This window comes from Macaca thibetana, chromosome 14 (assembly GCF_024542745.1).
Source record: "Macaca thibetana thibetana isolate TM-01 chromosome 14, ASM2454274v1, whole genome shotgun sequence".
Classification (NCBI taxonomy): domain Eukaryota; kingdom Metazoa; phylum Chordata; class Mammalia; order Primates; family Cercopithecidae; genus Macaca; species Macaca thibetana.
In genome coordinates, this window is record NC_065591.1 from 33,718,982 (window position 1) to 33,744,590 (window position 25,609).

General features: G+C 35.7%; 1 protein-coding gene across 7 annotated transcripts in view; it reads left to right on the forward strand.

The window, feature by feature from the left end:
• IMMP1L (inner mitochondrial membrane peptidase subunit 1) overlaps positions 1-25,609 on the forward strand; it is a 101,440-nt gene that overhangs the window by 19,429 nt on the left and 56,402 nt on the right. For 2 of the 7 annotated variants that reach the window (XM_050759067.1, XM_050759066.1), the window contains exons 2-3: positions 14,653-14,749; positions 19,829-19,947. The exons of 2 other annotated variants lie outside the window; for them this stretch is intronic. The gene's annotated coding sequence lies outside the window, so the exon portion shown is untranslated. The remainder of the gene's footprint in view (positions 1-14,652; positions 14,750-19,828; positions 19,948-25,609) is intronic. 3 more of the 7 variants (XM_050759069.1, XM_050759068.1, XM_050759070.1) reach the window with 3 other exon arrangements.

The following is a 25,609-nucleotide window of genomic DNA, read 5'->3' on the forward strand; positions in this document are numbered from 1 at the left end:
TATTTGATAAATTGAAATTAGTATTGTTAAATAGTGACTGGAGTTTTTCATTTGGGGAAGATTTTTGTTTGCTTGTTTTTTAGAACCATGTTTGGGATAAAACCCTGTTTCACAATATATCAACTGGAAAGCTTTGATCAAGGTTGCTTTCATATTGAATCTTTAAGTTACTCAATAAATAGCTGTTGAGTGATTACTGTCGGTTTGGACTTAATCTTGTCATTTTTAGACCTATGGTAATAAAAATGGTCTCATCTGGAGAAGATAAAATTAACACATAGAAAACAACATAGTACTTAAAATGAACACATTAAATAGTATGTGCTAATTTTATCCTGTAGTAAATAAGTACTAGGAAGACCAAAACAAAAAGTGACAAAGCAGTCCAATATCAGATAGAAACTTCTTGAATATTTTTTTTCTTCAACTTTTACTTTAGATTCTGGGCTTCATGTGCAGGATGTGCAGGTAAATGTGTGCTGTGGTGGTTTGCTGCACAGGTCAACCCACCACCTAGGTATTAAGCCCAGCATCCACTAGCTATTCTTCCTGTTGCTCTCCGTTCCCCCACCCCTACAAATATTTTTGATGCTGTGAACTTTTTGAAATACTACATATAATAATTATTTTTTGACAGATGGCATTGTTTTGTGTACCTCATGATGCTATGAAGTGTATGTACATTCTGGAATGGTTAAATCTAATTAGCAATGCATTACCTCACATAGTTATCATTTTTGTGGTAAGAGTACATAACATTTACACTCTTTACATTTTTTTAAAGAATACAATATATCATCATTATAGCCAGCTTGCTATAAATTCATGTTAATATAATAGATTTCTTGAAATTTATTCCTCCTATCTAACTGAAATTATGTATCCTTGACCAAATTCTCTCCATCCCCCTGCCAACCATCCTGGCCTCTGGTAAACACCATTATACTCTCTGTGAGATTAACTATTAGATTCCACCTATGAGTAAGATCATGTGATATTTGTCTTTCTGTGTCTGGCTTATTTCACTTAACATAATGATATAATTCGTTTTTATAGGCTTCTATACTACATATTCCCTTGTTTCCTACTGTATTTACTTAAATACAAAAAAAAGCATATTTATCTTATGCTTATATACCAGATATATATCCTATTTTCATGAATACTTTGGTGTGTATATAGATCATCTTTCCAGAATTATAATCCAAGTTGAAGTTGGAAAATAATTCTTCAGTTCTAGTAATGAGGCAAACAAAGCACCACTATCATCATCTTGGGAAAACGAAAGATCGAGACCATCCTGGCTAACATGGTGACACCTCGTCTCTACTAAAAAATACAAAGAAAAATTAGCCAGGTGTGGGGGCGGGTGCCTGTTGTCCCAGCTGCTTGAGAGACTGAGGCAGGAGAATGGCATGAACCCAGGAGGTGGAGCTTGCAGTGAGCTGAGATCGCACCACTGCCCTCCAGCCTGGGCGACACAGCGAGACTCTGTCTCAAAAAAAAAAAGTTATATATTTAGGTGTGTTATTAATTAATTAATTCTTTATGAAGGACATACTAAATTCTACGAAGTGCAACAGAGCTCAGGTTACAGGAGAAAAAAAAATACTGTCTCTGTACTCTTTGAGTTCACAGTTGGGGAAGATAGATGGGTAAACTGGTTAATAAAGTACAGTTGATCCTTGAACAATGTGGGGATCGGGGTGGGGGTGCTGACCCCCACACCCGTGTAGTTGAAAACGCACATGTAACTTTTGACTCCTCCCAAACTTAACTGCTAATGGTCTATTTTTGACTACTGGAAGCTGTACCAATAACATCTGTGGTTTAACACATAATTTGTGTGTTATATATATTATGTACTGCATTCTTACCATAAAGTAAGCTGGAGAAAAGAAAATGTTAAGCAAATCATCAGAAGAAAATATATTTGCCATACATTAAGTGGAAGTGGATCATTATACAGGTCTTCATTCTTATTTTCTTCGTATTGAGTAGGCTGAGGAGAAGAAGGAAGAGGAGGGGTTGGTATTGTAGTCTCAAGGGTGCCAGAGATGGAGAAGGTGGTAGGGGAGGCAGGACAGGTAGACCCACTCAATATAGCTTTATGGGAATACATACTAATTTGTCTTTTGCTTTTTCAACTCTCAAAAAATGTTTTTGTACAGTACCAATTCTTCCACGGTTTGCTTTAGTTACAGTATCTGTGTTATAGGAGGGGTCCATGTCAGAAGAAGTCAAAGCAGTCTTGAATAACTGGAAGACTTCTGCCAGATTGCCTAATGTCAGTTTGTTTTCTGGCACTGCTTCTTCTTCTTTCTTATCATCTGGCACTGGTTTGGAAGCATTCATCTCCATCAAGTCATCTTCTGTTAATTCCTCTGGTGTGGTGTCTATTAGCTGTTGAATTTCTCCAAGATCCCTATCTTAAACAACTGTTCCCTCCCGACGTTTTTTTTTTTTTTTCTTTTCTCCATGTCCACAATGTTTCCCATAACTTCCTTGATTGACTGTTGTAAATCCTGCAGGAAACCAATTTGAGATATACCAGAAAACATATAATGAACATGGTAGGCAACTAGCACCTTCTGATACAAGTGGACACCTCTTCAGTTGTTTTTTCAGTGGCTTCCCTAGCCCTGGAGTCCATATCACTGTTGTGTCTGTGCAGGTAAAGTATATAGCAGAGATACTGTGAAGGTTCACTACAGGGCCTGCTGGTATTCTGGCAGCATGATTAAAGGAATGAATATTAAGGTCATGTCTACACAGAGGGAGTTCCTCAACCTCCGGTAATTCCTTTTTTGCCTCCTTCCTGTCTTTATACTCACAAAGAGAAACTATAGTCCTGAGTTGTAGCACCACAGATTTACCTGTTTTTCTACTTTTCTACTTTTGTTATACTCTCTACTTCTATGAGATCAACTATTAGATTCCATTGGATCTACTATTAGATTCCATGTTTGACTTCTTTTGCTTAACATTATTTTTGTGAAATGATCCTTGTTAATATGTATCGTTGTGGCTGATCTATTCTTATTGCTGTATAGTATTATATAAATGTACTATAATTCATTATCTGTTCTACTGTTAAAAGGGGTTTGGATAGTTTCCCTTTTGTGGCCATTTCTTCAATGCAATTGTACCAGTTTATACTCTTACCAGGAGTATTTGGGAATTGTTGTTACTTCTCATCCCATCAACACAATATTTTTCTTTCTTTTTATTTCAGCTATTCTAAGAGGGTTGTGGTATGGCATTGTCATTTGGATTTGGACTGATGAAATTGAGCACCCGTTTATATGCTTATTGGCTGTTTGGGTAACCTCTGTTGTGAAAGGGTCTATCTATATTTTTTAATTTTACAGATTTGGATTGTCTGCCTCTCTCCCGTAGATTTGTAGGAGTTCTTTTATATTTTGGATAAGCGTTTGTTTTCAAATAAACTAATTACAAATATCTTCTATCAGTCTGTAGCTTGCCTTTTCATTTTCTTGTCTTTTGATTTCAGTCAAAATATATTCTGACTTAACAATTTTTTCTTTGTGGCTAGTGCTTTATGGCTATGTTTGCCTACTCCATAACTTCGAAGATGATCTCCATGTTTTTTTTTCCTAAAACCCCTTATGTTTTACTTTTAAATATTTATGTCTGTACTTTGTTGGAATTGACTTTTTTGTGTTTGGTGTGAGGCAGTGGTAAAGATGCATTTGTTTTTCCTATGTTGGTATCCTATTGACCTAGCACCATTTATTGAAAAAATGATTCTTTCCTTGCTATATCGCATCATCACTTTTTTAATAAATAAAGTCACACATAAATTAGGCAGATTTCTTTCTGGACTTTTCATTGGTTAGTGTGTGTCTTCAGGTTCTTCAGGAGGCTGGCTTTCTTTCTCTCAGAATTTTAGCCACACTGTACTGTGTTGACCTCAGGTTAAATCAGTAAAAATGGGAAACTCACCCTGTGAGTTCTTACCTAAGTTTGACTACCCAGCAAAATCTGTTTGCTTCTATTAAATCTGTAGAGCCTTCACGTAATTGATTTTTGTGTTTTGCTTAGAGTTTATAGTTGTTATCTATGGTAGGATTGGTCTATTATAAGCTTACTTTGCCATACTGGAATGAGCTCTTATTATCTTTTTATGACTGTAGTGATTTCTTCTTTTATTTATTGCTGGTAAATAAATATCAGCAATTGACAATGAGTTTCTTTTCCTTTTTTTCCTTCATCGTTAATTTTGCTGGGGATTTTCCACTTAATCTTTAAAAAACCTCAAATTTGGCTTTATTGGTTTTTCTAAGTCTTTACTTTCTGCTTTCTATTTAATCAGTTACTATTTATTTATCATTTGTTTCCTTCTACATTCCTTTGTTTTGCTGAGGTTTTGTTTCTCCTTCTTATACTAAAAGCTTAATTTATTGATTTTTTTTTGCCTTTTCTAATAGACTGTATGTAGTTAAGGGTGTGCACTAGCTGCTCCTATAACTTATGGCATTTTATGTTTTCATCATTTATTTCAAAATATTTACTAATTTTTGTTTTGATTTTCTCTTTAGTCCGTGAATTATTTAGGACACTTTTGAAAGTACTGAAATACTGAATTATATTGGATGCCAGGAAAGCAGGAGTAAGCTGGGACTGATCAGGGCAAATGAGTAGTTGTATTCATCATAATTTTAGTGGATTTTAAAGTATAAATGGAAAACTGGGGTATTTGAATTAAAACTTAAAAAGCCATTGTATAGTCATGTCTTAGAATGTGCAGTGTAATAGGGTAAGTGTGTCCAAGGGTTTTAGTTCAAGGAGATTTGTCAAGTAAATCTATCTACAAGAAAAAATAAAGGCAAACAAGATGTATTTAATGATCAACACAAAAACGTTAAAATTTTCAGCAAAAAAAGAAAAAGAAATTTCAGAGAATGGCCCAACATTTGTGTATCATTCGGTTTGGGACTTTTCTTCATATTTGCATGTAGCCAACATGAGGAATTAAATAACGGCTGACTGGTGTTCCTTTTACGTGTCAACCAGAGTCTCATAGACATAAAGCTACTGTGTTAATCAAAGCGTGTGTGATGTTCTAATTATCGTGGACATTTCTACCGAGATGTGATCAATTTCCCTTCAGTTTGAATAATTATGGAAGCCTGGGAGTGGGCCAGGTATTTAAAACTATTCCATATGAAAAAATCGCATCTACTGATTTTGCCTGAAGGGTCCCACAGGCTCCTGAAGCTCCTCTCTAAAGAAATAAATAAATCCTGAACCAATGGGTAGTGTTAGAGTGAAATTTATTATTTTGACTACTGTTTCTGAGTTTGTCTGGATATGAAGTATGTTTTGATGAGTTTCTTGCAGGATAAGATGAAAGTTAGATATCCTAGCAAACACTATTTTCATTAACTCAGAACCAAATTGGATCCGTTTATTACACAATTTATAAAATTACTAGTGCCTCTTGTTCTATATAATTATTCTACCTCTTTTTGAATTTGTTTTCTTAGGAAACTTTATTATTACTTTCAAATGTGATAGCATTCATTACGTTCTCAGCCTTAAATTATAATCTATTCCACATCTATGTTCAAATTTAGTTTCTCATTTGTAGTACTACATCTTTGAATTTTCTCTCAGTTCGCATTTTTTCTCTCTGACTTTGAAGGACTTTAAAGGACTTTAAAGATATCTGTTTCAGTGGTATTTTCATACACCAAGGTATTTGATTTATGCATTAGTTATTTTCATTTCTTTCTTTCTTTTTTTTGATACAGAGTCTTACTCTGTTGCCCAGACTGGAGTTCAGTGGCATGATCTTGGCTCACTGTAACCCTTACCTCCCGGGTTCAAGTAATTCTCATGCCTCAGCCTCCCAAATAGCTGGGATTACAAGCATGTGTTACCATGTCCAGCTATTTATTTATTTATTTATTTATTTATTTATTTATTTATAGAGATGGGGTTTCACTGTTTTGGCCAGGCTGGGCTCCAACTTCTGGCCTCGAGTGATTCACCTGCCTTGGCCTCCCCAAGTTCTGGGATTACACGCATGAGCCACCATACTTGGCCATTATTTTCATTTCTAAAACCCCTAATTTCTGTCTTTTTCTGAATGTATTTCTTCTTCCTGCTTCTCTGAGTGCCTTATTCCGTTCTGTGCTGCTGTAACAGACTACCTGAGACTGGGTCATTTGTAATGAACAGAAATTTATTGGCTCACAATTCAGGAAACTAGGAAGTCCAAGATTGAGGGGCTGGTATCTGGCGAGGGTGTCTTTGCTGTGTTATCACATAGTGGAGGGGCCCAAGAGAGGGCAAGACAGAACAAGAGTCAACTCTTAGCCTCAATCCCATTTATAATTTGCATTAATCCATTCATGAGGGTGGAGCCCTCAGACCTAACCACCTCCTATTTGGCCTCATCTCTCAACACTACTGCACTGGGAATTAAATTTCCAACACATGGTTTTTGGGGGACACATTCAGGCTGTAGCCCTTAGGTATGTTTTTTCAGTGTAGCAATTGTTAAAGCAATAATTAAAATGCAGTTATGATAATCTATTGTAATATCCAGATGAGCCCTGTCCAGTAGAACCTACTATGTTGATGGAAATATTCTGTATCTACATTATCCAGTACAATAGTCATTAAACATGTATGATTATAGAGTACTTAAAATGTGACTGATGTGACAGAGGAACTGAATTTTAATCTTATTTAATTTTAGTTATTTTAAGTTATTTATTTAAACAGCTACATATGGCTAGTTTGTACTATATTAAATCACACAGCTCTAGATCAAGCTTTGGCAACCTTTTTCTATAAAAGACCAAATAGTAAATATTTTAGGCCTTGTGGGCCATATGGTCTCTATTACAACTTTTCAACTCTGTTGTGAGAGCACAAGAACAGTCACAGATAATGTGTAAATGAAGGAGCCCAACTGTGTCCCAGTAAGACTTTATTTGCCAAAACAGAGTCTGCAGAATTTGACTCATGGGCCCTAGTTTGGCAACCTCTGCTCTAGATTTAAAAAAAAAAAAAGGGGTCTACAGCTCTATGTATTTTTATTTCATTTGCCCTGTGTTCCCTGTGTCCTTTCAACACCCTCCTTTTGGGGAGTGTGTGTATATGTGTGTGTATATGTGTATGTGTGTGTGTGTATGTAATAGATTTTTGGAGAGGAGACAGGAGTGTCTTTTCCTGAAAGTTTAGGAAGATTATACTCCTTTGGATTGTTCCTCTTCAACTTTTTCTCCGCCTTTTCTATTTTTTGTGAATGGGAGAAGATGGTAAAGGACAGGCATATATTTTATGTTAAACTCTGTTCTTTTAATTATATGTTTCTTGTTTTACAGAGACATAGAATTTTTTTTTTCCTCCTTGAATTACCTCTGATTTCTCCAGGGTTGCTTATTCAGATTAGTTATTTTCATTATGGACCTTCTTTCTCATGCTCATGGTTTCCTTAAATGTTGGCTGTTTATTCATGTTGATAAGTAAAGGACCAGTGGAATAATATAGTAACTGGAGTGGGTTTTCTCTTTCTCTATTTCCCATCAAATCTTTAGCCTAAATGAAAAAAAAAAAGACTGACCAATTTTCTTGTGGGTTGGTAGGACTTAATTTATTGGTGTGCTTTGTTTCAATGTGTATAATCAAGGAGCAAGTACACAGACCAGTCCTTCTCTAATAGCTAGATAAGGAGGCCCCTAACCTAGCTCTCCAACCTCCATACTTGGAGACCAAATTCTTCTCAGGCAGATTATATTTTTTTTACTTATTTATTTGTTTAATCAGCCTCCAGAACTGCTGATTTAGCTGAGAACCCCTTTGGAGTCACAGGAAGAAACGTCTCATCTTCCTGAAGCATTCCTGTGTTTGTGCTTGGCTAGGGATGGGCATACATATTCTGGGACCAGATGGTAAATATTTTAGGTTTTGCAGGTAATATGACCTCTTAACTCTGCCATGGGAAAGTAGCCAGAAATAACACTAACAAATGAGTATGACTGTGTTTAAATAACACTTTGTGGACACTGAAATTTGAATTTCATGTAGTTTTCACATGTTACAAAATATATGCTGTTTCTTTATTCTTTCAGTCATTTAAAAAATGCAAAAGCATGTGATGGGCTGGGAGATTTGCCCTGTGAACTATACTTTGCTAACTATGTCTGGACTGTCATTCAGTCCATTCTTTTCAACCTATCACTATGATTTTATATGCCCGGTCTTCCAGAAATTCTTGAAAATCTGTAGTGTGCCTTTCACTCCTTTTCTCAGCGTTTCTTTTTATTTTTTAAAACGTACTATTGTTTCAGTATAACTTGTTGTTTTGTTGTTGTTGTTGTTGTTCTTTTCTTTTTGAGACGGAGTCTTGCTCTGTCGTCCAGGCTGAAGTACTGTGGCGTGATCTCAGCTCACTGTAAGCTCCACCTCCTGGGTTCACGCCATTCACCTGCCTCAGCCTCCTGAGTAGCTGGGACTACAGGCGCCTGCCACCATGCCTGGCTAGTATTTTTATATTTTTAGTAGAGATGGGGTTTCACCATGTTAGCCAGGATGGTCTCGATCTTCTGACCTCGTGATCCGCCCGCCTTGGCCTCCCAAAGTGCCGGGATTACAGGCGAGAGCCACCTCTCCCGGCCCTCAGTGTAATGTTTGAAGAGGGTAGCAGTAAATTTATCTGTAGTTTTGAACTAGAATTCCATTTAGGCATGATATTTGAATCAAAAGGCACATGGTAAAACTGAAATGTAAAGTATCTTCTTTAGTGTCTTCTTCAGTATCTCCACTCCTCTATCCATGGATGTATTGGTGACTAATGATATTAAGTAATGTTTTTGTTGAATGCCTGTTGTAGTCTCTGTAATGTTGTGAATGCTTTATATATATTATTTAATCCTCACACATTTTATAGATGAGTGTGTTCAGAAATTAACGGAGTCACATAAAGGATAAGTAACTTGCCGGGCGTGGTGGCTGACGCCTGTAATCCCAGCACCTTGGGAGGCTGAGGAGGGTGGATCACAAGGTCAGGAGATCAAGACCATCCTGGCTAACATGGTGAAATCCTGTCTCTACTAAAAATACAAAAAATTAGCCAGGCGTGGTGGCAGGCGCCTGTAGTCCCAGCTACTCGGGAGGCTGAGGCAGGAGAGTGGCGTGAACCCGGGAGGGGGAGCTTACAGTGAGCAGACGTCGCGCTACTTCACTCCAGCCTGGGCGACAGAGCAGCCAGACTCCATCTCAAAAAAAAGAAAAAGGGGGATAAGTAACTTGTTCTATGTAAGTCAGAAAGCTCGTAAGTGGAGTGTCTAGGATTCACAATAGAGCTAGGCTGTCTGACTACACAATTCATACTCTTATCCACTATTTTCCACTTCATTCCAAATACAGCCTTAGTTTCCTCCTCAAGGTAGCTTTTTATGTAGCCAGTTTATGGATATTAGCATAAAACATGAAGCATATTAGCCCTACTAAAATGGGTATATATTCAGAGTGATTAATATAGTGAGAAAAAGTAATGGGAAAGCAATTGAGGTAGTAACTGGGACATATGTAGCTGGGAGGTGAAAGATTTTGAGTTTCATAAGACCTGTCTTAATCCTGTCAAAAAAAATTAGACCTCTCTGTTTCTCCAGGGCATAGAAATTTCAGTTTCAACCCAGATTAAAGAACTTTATAACAGTGTTGTCCAGTGCTGAAACAGAATCCTTTGTAATTTAAAAATATTTGCTTCTTAAGATCTTTAGAATTTTAATTTTATAGTTTTGCTTATTATATTTTTTATTCCCCAAAGTGAAAGGTTCAAAGAATAACATTAAAGGTCATTTGATATTACAATTTTTCCATTAGTCAAAATGAAAGATTTGAAAATAATTTTATAGTCCATTTGGTATTCTAAGGTTGAATTTTTTAAAAATATAAAGCAAATTATGTTTTTTCTATTAACATTTCCTAAATCAACTCACATGAAAATTAATAGATTATCATCATATATGATGATCATTTTTCTCTCACTGAGCATTAGAATATGTTCACTTTACTGCTTATCAGTAGCCCAGTTTTGATTCTCTAACTGAAGTATTTGTGTCTGCCCTCTGCACTGGCCCAAGGTCTTGAGCCCTTTAAAAAAATTTGTGTATGTGTGATAAAAATATACATAACATAAAATTCACTACTTTCATCATTTTTAAGTATACAGTGAAGTCACATTAAGAGTACTTACAGTGTTGTATAATCATTGCCACTATTTCCAAAACGTATTCATCATCACGCCTGTAATCCCAGCACTCTGGGAGGCTGAGTAGGGTGGATCACACGGTCAAGAGATTGAGACCATCCTGGCCAACATGCTGAAACCCCGTCTCTACTAAAAACACAAAAATTAGCTGGATGTAGTGGCGCGCGCCTATAGTCCCAGCTACTTGGGAGGCTGAGGCAGGAGAATTGCTTGAACCTGGGAGGCAGTGGTTGCAGTGAGCCGAGATCGTGCCACTGCACTCCAGCCTGGCGACAGAGCGAGACTCCCATCTCAAAAAAAAAAAGAAAAGATATATTGTACCCAAGAAGCAGTAACTTTTTATACTCTCTTGTTTCAACCCCTGATAACCTGTGTCTGTGTTCTACTCTCAGTAGATAAGTATAATATCTTTTTAAGATAAGTATAATATCTTTATAATTATCTCAGTAGATAAGCATAGTAAGTTTGCCAACTTATTATAATCTCCTCATATAAGTGGAATTATACAATATTCCTTTGTTAATATTTGCATAATAGTTTTCACTTAGCATAATGTTTTTCAAAGTTCATGTATTTTCTGTCATATATTAGAACCTCATTTTTTTATGGCTGAATAATCTATTGCAGATGCCCTTTGACTTATGATAGAGTTATGTCCTGGTAAACCCATTTTAAGTTGAAAATACTACAAGTTGAAAATGTATTTAATACCCTGATAAACCCATTATAAGGTTGAAAATCATAAGTGAAACCACTACTAAGTCAGGGACCATCTGTGTGTATATATATAATATATAATACATATCTATAACATATACAATGTTATATAAGATTATCATATATAAGATTGTCATAGATTATATAACAGATGATATAATATATATCATATAATATTATATTATGTAATATATAAGATCATACATGATATCAGATATATGATATAACATCATATATACTCATATGAAATTGTACAGATTATATAATGTAGTATATGTAGGATTATCTATTATAATATATGATTATCATATATCAGATTACATATTTAAATTATAACATATAAGATAACATATTTATAATATACACACACACACACGCATCACAGTTTGTTTATCCATTCATCTGTTGATAGACCCTTAGGTTGTTTCTACCTTTGGCTATTGTAAATTGTGCTACACTGAACATTGGCATGGAATTACCTGTTTGAATATCTGTTTTCATTTCCTTTGGGTATATACCGTACAGTAGAATTACTGGATTATATGAAAATTCTATTACTAACTTTTTAAGGTATCACCAAACTGTTTTCCAGATTGGCTGTACCATTTTGCATTCCCACCAGGAGTGCGGAAGGGTTACAATTTCACCACATCCTTACCAACATTTGTTATTTTCTGTTTTTTTGATAATAGTCATCCTAATGCATATGATGTGATATCTTATTGTGGTTTTGATGTGCATTTCCCTAATGACTAGGGATGTTTAACATCTTTTCATGTGCTTATTGGCCATTCGTATACTTTGTCTGGAGAGATGTCTTTTGAAAACCTTTGCCGGTTTTGAATTGAGTAATGGCTTTGTTTTGTTTTTTGGGGGGTTTTGAGTTATAGGAGTTCTTTATATATTCTAGACTTTGACCTTTAATTAGATGTATGATATGCAAATACTTTCTCCTTGTGATAGTATTTTTTGATGCTCAAAAGTTTTTAATTTGAGTAAGTCCAGTTTATATATTTTTATTTCTTTTGTGGCCTGTGTTTTTGTTGCCATATCCAGCGAATCATGGCCAATCAAGAGTTGTATAGTTTTAGCTCTTCCATTTAGGTTTTTGATCTATTTTGAGTTAATTTTATATGGTGTAAGACAAAAAGTCCAACTTCATTCTTCTTTATGTTGATACCTAGTTTTCTCAATACCATGTGTTGAAAAGACTGCCTTTTCCCCATTAAATGGTCTTGGCACCCTTGTCAAAAATCATTTGACCATTTATATCAACATTATTTCTGTGCTCTTTGTTCTATTCCATTGGTCTATAGATCTGTCATTATACCAGTACCACATGTTTTTGCTTACTATAACTTTGTACTAAATTTTGACTCAGGGCTTACAATAATAATATCAACATTTGAAATCAGTGTGTGTAAGTCCTTTTGCCATGATTGTAAGTTTCCTGAGGCCTTCCCAGCCCTTCAGAACTGTAAGTCAACTAAACCTCTTTTCTTTATAAATTACCCAGTCTCAGGCTGTTCTTTGTGCATGCCCAAGACTAGCATGAGAATGGAATAATACAGTAATTTGGTACTCAGGGAGTGGGGCACTGCTATATGGATACCCGACAACGTGGAAGTGACTTTGGAACTGGGTAACAGGCAGAGGTTGGAACAATTTCGAGGGCTCAGAAGACAGGAAAATGTAGGAAAGTTTGGAACTTCCTAGAGACTTGGAAGGCTCAGAAGACAGGAAGATGTGGGAAAGTTTGGAACTTCCTAGAGACTTGTTGAATGGCTTTGACCAGAATGCTGATAGTGATATGGACAATGAAGTCAATGGCTGAGGTGGTCTTAGATGGAGATGAGCAACTTATTAGGAATTGGAGCAAAGGTAACTCTGCTGTGCTTTAGCAAAGAGACTGATGGCATTTTGCCACTACCCTGGAGATCTGTGGAACTTTGAACTTGAAAGAGATGATTTAGGATATCTGGTGGAAGAAATTTCTAAGTGGTAAAGTATTAAAGAGGAAACGGAGCATAAAAGTTTGGAAAATTTGGGCTGGGCGTGGTGGCTCACGCTTGTAATCCCAGCACTTTGGGAGGCCAAGGTAGGTGGATGTCGAGGTCAGGAGATCGAGACCATCCTGGCTAACTCGATGAAACCCTGTCTCTACTAAAAATACAAAAAATTAGCCGGGTGTGGTGGTGGGCACCTGTAGTCCCAGCTGCTCAGGAGGCTGAGGCAGGAGAATGGCATGAGTAAATCCGGGAGGCAGAGCTTGCGGTGAGCCTAGATTGCACCACTGCACTCCAGTCTGGGGGACAGAGCAAGACTACGTCTCAAAAAAAATAAATAAATAAAAAGAAAGTTTGGAAAATTTGCAGCCTGACTATGTGATAGAAAAGAAAAACCCATTTTCTGGGGAGAAATTCAAGACAGCTACAGAAATTTGCATAAGTAACAAGGATCCCAATGTTAATCACCAAGACAATGGGGAAAATGCCTCTAGGACGTGTCAGAGACCTTCATGGCAGCCCTTTCATCACAGGCCTCTAGAAGGAAAAAATGGTTTCCTGGGCAGGGCCCAGGGTTACCCCTGTTCTGTGCAGTCCTGGGGCATGGTGTCCTGCATCCCAGCTGTGTCAGCTCCAGCCATGACTTAAAGGGTCAAATGTACAGCTTGGGCCATTGCTTCAGAGGGTGCAAGCCCCAAGCCATGGTGGCTTCCATGTGGTGTTGGGCCTGTGGGTGCACAGAAGTCAATAATTGAGGTGTGGGAACCTCCTCCTAGATTTCTGAGGATATATGGAAATGCCTGGATGTCCAGGCAGAAGTCTGCTGCAGGGGTAGAGCACTCATGGAGAACCTCTGCTAGAGCAATGAGGAAGGGAAATGTGGAGTTGAAGCCCCCACACAGAGTCCCCACAGGCACGGCCTGGTGGAGCTGTGAGAAGTGGCCCATGGTCCTCCAGATCCCGGAATGGTAGATGCACTTACAACTTGCACTGTGCACCTGGAAAAGCTGCAGACACTCAAAGCCAGCCCATGAAAGCAGCCAGGAGGGGAGCTGTACCCTGCAAAGCCATAGAGGCGGAGTTGCCCAAGGCCTTGGGAGCCCACCTTTTGCATCAGTGTGACCTGGATGTGAGACATGGAGTCAAAGGAGATTATTTTGGAATGTTAAGGTTTAAAGTCTTCTCTATTGGATTGTGGACTTGCATGGGGCCCATAGCCCCTTTGTTTTGGGCAATTTCTCCCATTTGGAATGGGTGTAGTTACCCAATGCTTGTACCCCCATTGTATCTAGGAAGTAACTAATTTGCTTTTGATTTTGCAGGCTCTTAGGTGGAAGGGACTTGCCTTGTCTCAAATGAGACTTTGGACTTGGACTTTTGGGTTAATTCTGGAACGAGCTAAGATTTTAGGGAACTGTTGGAAAGGCATGATTGTGCTTTGAAATGTGAGGACATGAAATTTGGGCAGGGCTAGGGGTGGAATGATATGGGTTGATTATGCCCCCACCCATATGTCATCTTGAATTGTAGTTTCCATAATCCTTACATACCATGCAAGGGAATTGGTAGGAGGTAATTGAATCATGGGGGTAGTTACTCCCATACTGTTCTTGTGATAGTGAGTGAGTTCTCCTGAGATCTGATGGTTTCATAAGGGGCTTTCCCCTCTTTGCTCAGCACTTCTCCTTCCTGCCACCATGTGAAGAAGGATGCATTTGCTGCTTCTTCCACCATGATTGTAAGTTTCCTGAAGCCTCCCAAGCCCTGCAGAACTGTGAGTCAATTAAACCTCTGTTCTTTATAAATTACCCAGTCTTGGGCAGTTCTTTATAACAGCATGAAAATGGAGTAATACAATTATTTTAGCTTTTCAGGGTCCCTTAACATTTTTTATAGACAAACTACAGGTATGCATCATCTTATTTGTGCTTCACTGTATCGAGCTTTGAAGAACTGCATTTTTTACAAATTGAAGATTTGTGACAACCCTGCAATTAGCAAGTCTGTTGGTGCCATTTTTCCTGTGGTATACATGCTCACTTTGTGTGTCTGTGTCACATTTTGATAATTCTTGCAGTATTTCAAACTTTCTCTTCATTATTGTATCTGTGATGGTTATCTATGATCAGGATCTTTGATGTTGCTATTGTAATTGTTTTGAGGCACCAGAAACTGTGCCTATATAAGAATGTAAACTTAATCAGTAACTGTATGTGTGCTGACTATTCTGTCAACCAGCTGTTCCCCCATCTCTCCTTCGCTGGCCTTCCAATTCACTCCCTATTCACTTCATTGTGTCACTGAGACATAACAATATTGAAATTAGGACAATTAACCATGCAGTGATTTTTAAAGTGGTCTTTAAGTGTTCAAGTGAAAGAAAGCATTGCATATTTGTCACTTTAAATCAAAAGCTAGAAATGATTGAGCTCACCAAGGAAGGCTTGTTGAAAGCTGAGACAGGCCAAGAGGTAGGCCTCTTGCCAAACAGTTAAGCTATGAATGCAATAGGAAAAGTTCATAAACTCATGAATGATAAGAAAGAGAAACGACCTTATTGCTGATGCAGAGAAAGTTTTAGTTGTCTTAATGGATCAAACCAGCCACAGTGTTCCTTCAAGTCAAAGCCTAATCCAGAGTAAGATCCTGTTTCTTTTCAATTCTATGAATGCTCAGAGAGGTGAGGAAGCAGTAGAAGAACATTTGAAAGATAGCAGATTGAAAGCCTAATCCAGAGTAAGATCCTGTTTCTTTTCAATTCTATGAAGGCTGAGAGAGGTGAGGAAGCTACAGAAGAACATTTGAAAGATTTGTGTTAATGAGGTTTAAGGAAAGAAGCCATAACATAAGTGTGTGGCGAGCTGCAGGGAGTTACCTGTATCTAGCAAAGATAGTTGATATAGGTGTGTACACGAAGTAACACATTTTCAATGTAGATTAAACAGCCTTCTGTTGGAAGCAGATGCTATCTAGGACTTTTCATAGCTGGAGAGAAGTCAATGCCTGGCTTTGAAGCTTCACAGGACAGACTCACTCTCCTAAGGGGATAATGGCAACTGGTGACTTTAAGTTGAAGCCAGTGCTCATTTACCATTATGAAAATCCCAAGACCCTTAAGAATTATACTAAATCTACTCTGCCTGTTCTTTATAGACAGAACAGCAAAGCCTGGGTGACAGCACATGTGTTTGTAGCATGGTTTACTGAATATTTTAAAATGTGTGGGTCTCCCATGTATATCTAGAGGATCTCTGCCATTATAAGGGAATTCTTCAAAGATCCTTCCTGGATAACCTCATCTCTTTTCCTAGCTTCTGCTGAAAAGATTGATTGGACCTATTTGTCACATACCTAATCTCTTCAGAAAAGATTTTTCAGCCACATCCTTGGCCCTTCTCCAGAGCTTGCTTTTAGCATCTTTTACAATTTAAATAGGTTAAGAAATCTCCAAATCATAGGTTTTTCTTTGCTTAACAATTTCTTCCTCAATTTATCTCTTTTCCCTCACATTTTACTATAAGCAGCCCGGAGAAAACAGTCTACGCCTTTAACACTTTGGAAATCTCCTCAGCTACGTATTCAAATTAATTGCTTACCAAATTCTACTTTTTGCTGCATAGTAGAACCCATTTCAGCCAAGTTTTCTGCCACTTTACAACAAGGACTGCTTTTTCTTTACTTTCCAATACGATGTTTCCAATACCATTTCCTTCTTGAGATTTCATCAGAAACCTTTTTAATGTTCCTATTTCTGTCAACATTCTGTTGATGATAATATATGTATTCTTTAAGGTGATAGAAGTTTTCTTTACCTCTTGTCTTCCTTCTGAGCCCTCAGCAGAGTTTTCTTAAGATTTCTTTTTCTACCAAAAATTTCTTCAAGGCAAGCTAGGCTTTTTCTGTTTTTCTATTTTTAGGTATCTATTACAGCAACACTCCAGTTTTTGGTATGAAAATCTATGTTCTCTAAAATTACCATAACAAATGAACAAAAACTTGGTGACTTAACACACAAAGATTAATTGTCTCACAATTTTGGAGGTCAAAAATATGAAGTCAGGTTGTCAGCAGGGCCATGTTTATTATGAAAACTCTAGGGGGGCATTCTTCTTTGCTTCTACAGCTTCTGGTGGCATTTTATTCCTTGCCCTGAGGCAGTGTAACTCTAGGCTGACTTCATTTTCATGTTGTTCTTTTCTCTGTGTCTTCCTGTGTCCTTTTCTGTCTCTAATGAGGACATTCTCATTGGATTTAGGACCCTTTCTAATCTAGTATGATCTCACATTGGTCCTTAATTACATCTGCAAAGACCCTTTTTCCAGATAAGGTCATGTTCTGAGGTTCCAGGTGAACATGAATTTGGGTAGGGGAGGAAGGAAGGGGGAACATGTCTCAACTCACTATAGTCTCTTTCTAGGTAATTATATTATAAATGGTGTTGTATAATCTATGTACAAATATTAAAAAATTTCAAAGCTTGTGAATAATTATGACATTATTTTACAACCTACTAATACCTTTAATGTTTATGTTAGAGACTGCTGAACAGGAAAATCACTTTTCTTCTCAGACTTTATAATATATATTAGAAGTAGGGGGTTTAATGTACCGCTTTTTGTTTTGTTTTGTTTTTTTTAACTGGAGTCTCGCTCTGTCACCAGGCTGGAGTGCAATGGTATGATCTCGGCTCACTGCAACCTCCGCCTCCTGGGTTCAAGTGATTCTTTTACCTCAGCCTCCCGAGTAGCTGGGATTACAGGTGCACCCCACCATGCCTGACTAATTTTTGTATTCTTAGTAGAGACAGGGTTTCACCATGTTGCCAGGATGATCTTGATCTCTTGACCTCGTGATCCACCCTCCTCGGCCTCCCAAAGTGCTGGGATTACAGGCATGTGCCTGTGCTTTTAATGTGGATATTGTACATTACATGCCCACATGTATATGAATAAATAGCTCTAAAGTTCTGTTGATTTAGAGAAGTTGGTTACTCAATATTTATTCACATCAATGTAGTAAGATCCTAAATTATTTCTTTATTAGAATAGTGGTTGTCTCCAATTTTTTGGAATGATTGTGTGAAATTAGATTTCCTTGAAATTTTTGCATGTTTCAAGATCAAATTTAAAAACATTTAGCAAGTTCTTAAATAACTCAGAGGAAAAATTTTTATGAATAACAAATATAATTTAAGTGTATTTAGTTGTGTCTTCCAATTATGTGAGATTGTTAAGATTTTTAAGATCAAGCATGGTGCTTGTAAGTGGATGAAATGATATATTTAAACAGACTATTGTTACAGGAGAAAACTAATTTTTAAAGGTACCAGGATAAAAGAAAAAAAAAAGTGGTAGTGTCATAAAGAGAGGAGATTGAATTAAAAATTTGGATTGTTACAGAAATGCATTACAAAAGAGGAGGAAGATAGATTGGCAGAAATGAATTATCAGAAAAGTGAAATGTGTAAAAGCGAAGGCAAGAGATAAGACTAAGGAGAGCAAAAAGATGATAAGTAATGCAACTAATAGTTTACTGCTAACGGGTAGAAGATTAATATATCAGAGTTTCTTTCAGCTTCAGTCAAATTGATGGTAATTATTAGAGTGAAACCATGTTCTTTATATCATTTGCCCAAGGCAAACTGCTTATGTCATTTTGTTAGAAAATAGGAACCATTTTACATATTAATTAAATTTCAAGTAAATGTTATATTATTTGTATATTAATAATATGTTGATATGTGATATTGTATATTTAGATATATGCAATTATGTGTATTTAAAAGTGAATATGCATATATTGTTTTAAAGGCAAAAATTTGTTTTTTATGGTAGACACTGAAAAGTCACACACAAACTCACACAAAGCAAACTTTAACATTCCAAATAAAACTAAAAATTTTTGGCTGGGCTCGGTGGCTCACGCCTGTAATCCCAGCACTTTGAGAGGCCGAGGCGGGCAGATCACGAGGTCAGGAAATCAAGAGCATCCTGGCTAACACGGTGAAACCCCATCTCTACTAAAAATACAAAAAAATTAGCTGGGCGTGGTGGTGGGCGCCTGTAGTCTCAGTTACCCGGGAGGCTGAGGCGAGAGAATGGCCTGAACCTGGGAGGCGGAACTTGCAGTGAGCTGAGATCGTGCCCCAGCACTCCAGCCTGGGCGACAGAGCGAGACTCTGTCTCAAAAAAATATATATATATAAAATAAATAAAATAAAAAATGAAACTTTTTTCTTAATTATAAAAACTGAGATAGAATTATTATAGTTGACTATGAGGCCAGTTTTGACATCCAAGTCAGTATCAAACGTATTGTTTTGCCTTTGTCATATTATAACTGATCACGAGGGTTTTTTTACTGTATCAAACACATTCCTCATATTCAGTACATATCTAGTTTAGTCTTATGTCACTAGTATTGTATTCTGCTTTTCTACTGCTTTTTTATTCTTAAAATTAACCTCAGGTATTCATGCTGACCTATAGAAGTTAATGTTTGCATCCTGTCTGTATCTGAGTCTAGAAGAGTTTAATGAACTGTCGATGGTTGCCCTGTCAACTCATTTAACTCTTGGACCATAGTTCTTTCTAGGTTGATCTCATATAATCTATTAGCTATTATGTTCTTCTTTGAACTAAATTCTCTGATGGATAAAGGACTTTAATATTCTCTGTTTTTTTAAGTCATTTTTTCCAAAAGCGTGATCAAATTCCTGAATTCAAGATCTCATGGATCCATTAAGAGGAAGATGCACCTTTACAACTGTCATTCAGTCATAGTATATACTACTAATTCAACTCAATGTGGTTGAAAAAAGCCTTCTCTAAATAATTTTGATTTCCTGCTTTAGGATTCCTGAAATCATGGATCACCTACCTGTGCTTTGAGACATGTTTTAAATTTTTTTTTTTTTTTCTGGAAGCCCTGCAACTTCCCTAAAAATTGAATGAATTATAGGACAGACCTATGGTAAGTGGGCTTTTTCCTCCTTTTTCTTCTGTCGGTTTCATGTTCAACTTAGCTCTTATGACTGTTGTAATGCTGCTCCCTGCTGGACACAATGTAATTTTGTAAAGTTGGCACGTAATAGATGGGCAAATAACTGGTTAGTTGGACCCACTAAGGAGAGGAATCCTTGGCTGCATTCACAAAAACCAATAGTATGCAATGAAAGCAACTATTATAAAGGTGCTATACCATTGCCACCATGTTGATACCTGAAGCCTGATGAAAGTACTGATAGTCTTGTTTTAAAATTTCATTGCTTCCTGTTGAGCGGCATCTAAAAGTTGGAATAACTGAACACACTGAAGGATGCTTCTAGGTGGTGAACCTTTGAGGATTTTGTAAATTGTGTGTTTTTTTTTTTTTTTTGTAATGTAAGTTAGTTTACTGGTATTATTATATGTTCTGTAATAATTTCCATTCCCTATACTTTTGTTTTTCCAAAGAAAATATATAAAACTGCCCCAGTATAATTTACGTTAGACATTGTATATCTATGTTATAATCCAGCTATCATGTTTTCTAGTACTCACAGTGTGGTTTTCATCTGTATTGTCTGTGACTTGCCTATCATGGACCTTCATGTTGTATGCATACACAAGTGCTCCCAAAATTATTTTAAAATGTGTGAAGGTTAAAAGTGTGTTTCTTCCTACTTCAGGACTAAACTATTGTGTTTTTTGAAATGCAGCATGCCTCAAATTATTACCTGAATATCATTTGGAATTTTTTTTTAAATGAGCATGCATTTTCTTGAAAAGAGTGACAGACAGAAATAACATGGAGCTGCTAAGCCAAGATCTAGCAGGATAACTGATCTTGTATTATTTAAAGGCCTGGTATTATTTTGTAGCTATTAAATAAGCCTCTGAAATCCACTTTTAATTAGGATTGTGGAGAATTAGGCATAGTAACTTGTTTCTTCATTATTAAAATATTGCATTAAAAATTAGAAATGTAATTCAAGGAAACTGTTGACAGCAGAAAGGAATCCTTCCTTTTTATAAAAATATATTAGTATTATTTTAGAAAGTATATAATTATAACTTTATTGTAAAATATGATACAGGAACATAAATATATAATACAATGAATAATTATAAATTAAATATTTAGCAAGCATCTTTGTAATAATAGAGTATTACTAGCACCCCAGAAACTCTTGATATACTTTCTTTTCTTTAGAGGTAACCAGTATCATGACTTTAATGGTAATTATTTATACAATTTCGAATATAATTTTGTCACTTTACATGTATTCCTAAGCAGTATGTTTACTTTTTTTTTTTTGCCTCTTTTTAATCTTTATGGAATCGTGTATTCTTTCTTCCTTCACTCAGCATTATGTTTTGAAGAGTTATCCATGTAGTTATGTGTAGTTTTATTTCATTCATTTTTGTTATGTATTATCCCTTTGAATTAAATGTGCCAGAATTTATTCATTCTTTCTGCTGTTGGTAGATCATTGAGTTGTTTCTAGTATTTGATGACATTGCTGAGAATGTGTTTTAAAGAATATCCTGGTTACATATCATGTATACATTTCTTTATATCCTGACAGTAACAGTATTAAATGTTAGGGAAGATTCTAAAATGATTATCATTTCTTTTATTGTAGGCCTTACATATATAGTAAAGTGACATACAGTTTGAGATAGTTTAAATATAGAATACATACAGATAGATCTAGTTATACTATTGATGTAGATACAGGACCTAATGTAGTAACTCTTTGTTTCATTTTGTTAGCACACTCATTCTATTTAGTAATATGTCATGCCTTCTATAACTCCTTCACTTTACTGATGAAGAAACTAAGGACTAGAGAGATTGAGTCACTTGAACAAGGCCATTTAGCAAATTGGAGCTAGAAACTAGACTAACCTGTCTACTTTGGCAGTTACAACTTAAAGTAAAATGAAATCAGGACATTTTCTTGAGTGTTCCAGTCATTTAAGTGAAAATATGCCTAAATAGCTTGCAGAAAAAATCAGATATTCTTTTGGTTCTTAACTAAGAACTGGATTAGCATAGAAAGTCGCAAGTCTACCGCAAGGAGAGGTCATTACAAAAAAAAAACAAAAAAAAAAACGGGAAAAAAAAGTTGCGCATCTAAAGCCCCCATAATGTTACTGCACTTTATCACAGTTCATCTTCTAAAGGGCAACCACTGTATATTCTGATTTTAACTGAGACGTTTTACTTTGAGTACTTCATTCATTAGAAAACCGTACATCTTTGTTCTCTTAAACAGAACACATTTTAAGGCTTTTTTTTAATGGCTCTGAGTTGTTACTGTGAACATCAGTCATTTTACAGAATTAAAGTTATTTCCTCAGAATTGTATGCTGTGTTGGACTGTTTTCTTCTAAATTATCCTAGCCTGATAAGCTTTTTTGTCCTCAGAGCTACTGTGATGTGTTTTCTCATTTGTTTTGTTTTCTTTTACATTTCTTAGGTGATTCTTGCTTTTTGTTGTCAATGCCTTCTGTTTGACTCATATTTAAAATCAACGCATTTGCCTAACATTATGTATTACTTAGGTGAAGGCTTAAGTACGGTTCTGTCACATCTGCTGACTATAAGAGCAGAGAATGTGTGCTAGCATTTTAAAATTCATTTTGGTATCAGCAACTAGTCTAGCCACTTTGTTTTTACAGGATATTGAGATAACCTCAGACTGATTTCTGTCTGACTGACTGATTTCTGCCTAATATATATGCAGCATAGGTTGCGTATCCTTATTTGGGGAATAAATATGATCATTTACATGTTTTCCAGCAGAACAGTTGTGGCTTATTGAAACGGATTTACTTAAGGATGACTTCAAATAGGAAGTCCAGTGGACTTAGTGTTTGTTTTCCAATTATTAAATATTTGACAGGATAGACATTGAAATAAAAATAATACATTAGATGATATTACCTGTTAAAAATGGCAGTCATAAAGGTTAAATCACCTTTGAGATTATGGCTTTAAAAAATGTAGAAGTAACATAGATTTGACTTCATGAAAACATTTAAGTGGTTTAGGAAAACGTTCATTTAGAAGTGAAATGCATTTGACTTCTTATCCATTTATAAATTATTGAATGTGAATTTTTAAAAAGACTGGAGTAGGGAGTATACTTGTTTTTGGAGCACAGGAGATATTGGAAAGACAAATAGTTGCTATCCCAGCACATTTAGGCATTAATATGCTGATTTGCTGAGTTTGTATGAGGTTTGTTTTTTAATTTGAAAATTTATTTGCTTTTTTAAACTTACTAAGTCAGCAAATTTTACACTTGCATCTGGGAAAAAAAATAAACCGAGAGCTTTATGTAGTTTATTGCAATGAGCACGTCTTTGGAAATTGCCTTACGAACAAAGTATTTTAGAGGCCCGAAGAGAGGAATAGCTTTTTTTCAGGATAAATCTGAGATGCATATGTTGTGGAAGTGCAAAATGATGCAACTCCTGTGGAATGCAAATTGACAATTTCTAGAAAAAGACCAATGCATTTACCTCATCTCAGTTCCAATTTTGGGAATTCATTACAGAAATTTTGGTGTGTACTTACAAAATAACATATGTATCGGAATTTTCATTATAACTTTGTGTGTGGTAGCAAAAGATTGGAAATTCCTTAGTGTCTATTGGCAATGTGTTGGTTAAATGAACTATGACGTAACTATACAATGAAATACTCTACAGCTGTTAAAAAAAGTGGATTTTTTCTATATGAAAATTTGGAAAGTTTTTCACATACCGTTATTTGGAAAAAGCAGAATTCAAAACAATGTACAGTAAAGTGTGTTTTGTGTAAATTGGGAGGGGAATAAAACCATATATTCATATTTGCTTATATTTACATAACAAAATCTGTAAGTTTATACAAAATTTAAATCTTTGTGGGGATGAAGAAAATAGGGAAGATGGGACTTTTACTATATATATATATATATATATCTTTTAGAGTAGTTTTAACTTTTGAATATGTTAATATGTTACTAGTTGAAAATAGTTTTATTTGTAAATCAAATGAGAGTGAAAGAAAAGAGTAACCCTACTATTTTTACTGTAAAATTAGCTATTTTTATTCTGTTTTTCCTAGAGCCTGGCAGATGGTAAGCGGTAAATAAATAAATATTTGTTATACAAATTAAACATAAACTATAATAATCTTTGGATGATCTTTCCTGGCTTATCTCTTAAAGCATCTTTTCAATATAAGAAAAAAAGTATTATAAATCATATATTGATTCTAGTATGGAAATAAGGGAAATATTTAATTGGGAGATATGAGATGTATAGTTTATTATCAGATTATCATGAAGCTTTAGTGTGTATGGTATTGATATTAAAGAGTAAATTATATTTTAATTTCTCTGAAAAATTAAAATGAAAGTTTTCAAGGAAGTGCTATTAAATTAAGTAATACACATTCATGACTAACAAACTAAAGCTTATGAAATTTAGGAGGAAGAGTGAAAACGGCAAGCATGTATTCTGTATACTGCTTTCTGTACCACTTTAGTTTCCCACATATAAGGGCAAATCTTCAGTCCTGAGACTACTTTAAAAGCTGTGTTTTAAGAGCAGTATCAGTTACTTCTAACACGAAGACTAGATATCTCTGAATACATGATTGGGTTCAGGGGAAGATAATAGGGTGAATGGTTCTTATAAATGTCTTCCATTTATAAGCATCTAGGAAGTTAACTATGTAGTTGAAAATTTGGTTATTCAGATATATATGGTAAGAACCCTCAGTTTTCTCCCTCGGATTGTATACATGTCAGTTCCTAAATTTCTTATGACTAGGATTTTCACTATCTTTGTACATCTGTATATTTTTATGTAAAAGTGACTTTAAAGAAAGCTACACGTACAGAAAAGTGCACACATTGTGAGTGGATAGCCTAATGAATTTTTCGTAAACCAAATACACCCATATAACCAGCACACAGATAAAGTAAAAGAACATTATCAGCACTCCAGAAGACACCTTCGTGTACCCTTCCAGTCACTGTGTCCCCTCCCCAACAAGGATAATCACTGCCTTGAATTTTAATAGCAAAGATTCATTTTTCTTGTTTTTGTATTATATATAGAAAATTATACAGTATAATTTTTTGTGTCTGGTTTCCTTTGTTCAACATTGTGTCTTAAGATTTATCCACATAGTTGTAGTTTGTTTTTATTGCTGCATGTAGTTGTGAATATATAACTATTATTTATCCATTCTATTGTTAGTGGACATTTGCGTGGTTTCTATATAATGCTTTTATGAACATTCTAATACATATTTCTTGAGTTATATATCTACACATTTCTTTTAGTGATATATCTAGGAGCAAAATTACCGGGTCAGCAGTATGTATATGTTCAGCTTTAAGTAACAATGGTGAACAGTTTTCTAAAATGTTTGTATCAGGTATATTTATAGTATGCGAGAGAGTTCTAGTTGCTCCACATGTTTCCAACACTCTTTTTTTCCCCCCATCTTTTTCATTTTTCCAATTCTGGTGGGTGCAAAGTAGTAAACCGTAATGATTTAACTTTAAATTTCCCCGATTAATGAAGTTGAGTACTTTTTCATATGTATATGGGCTGTTTGGTTATTTTCTTCTGTGAAGTTTCTG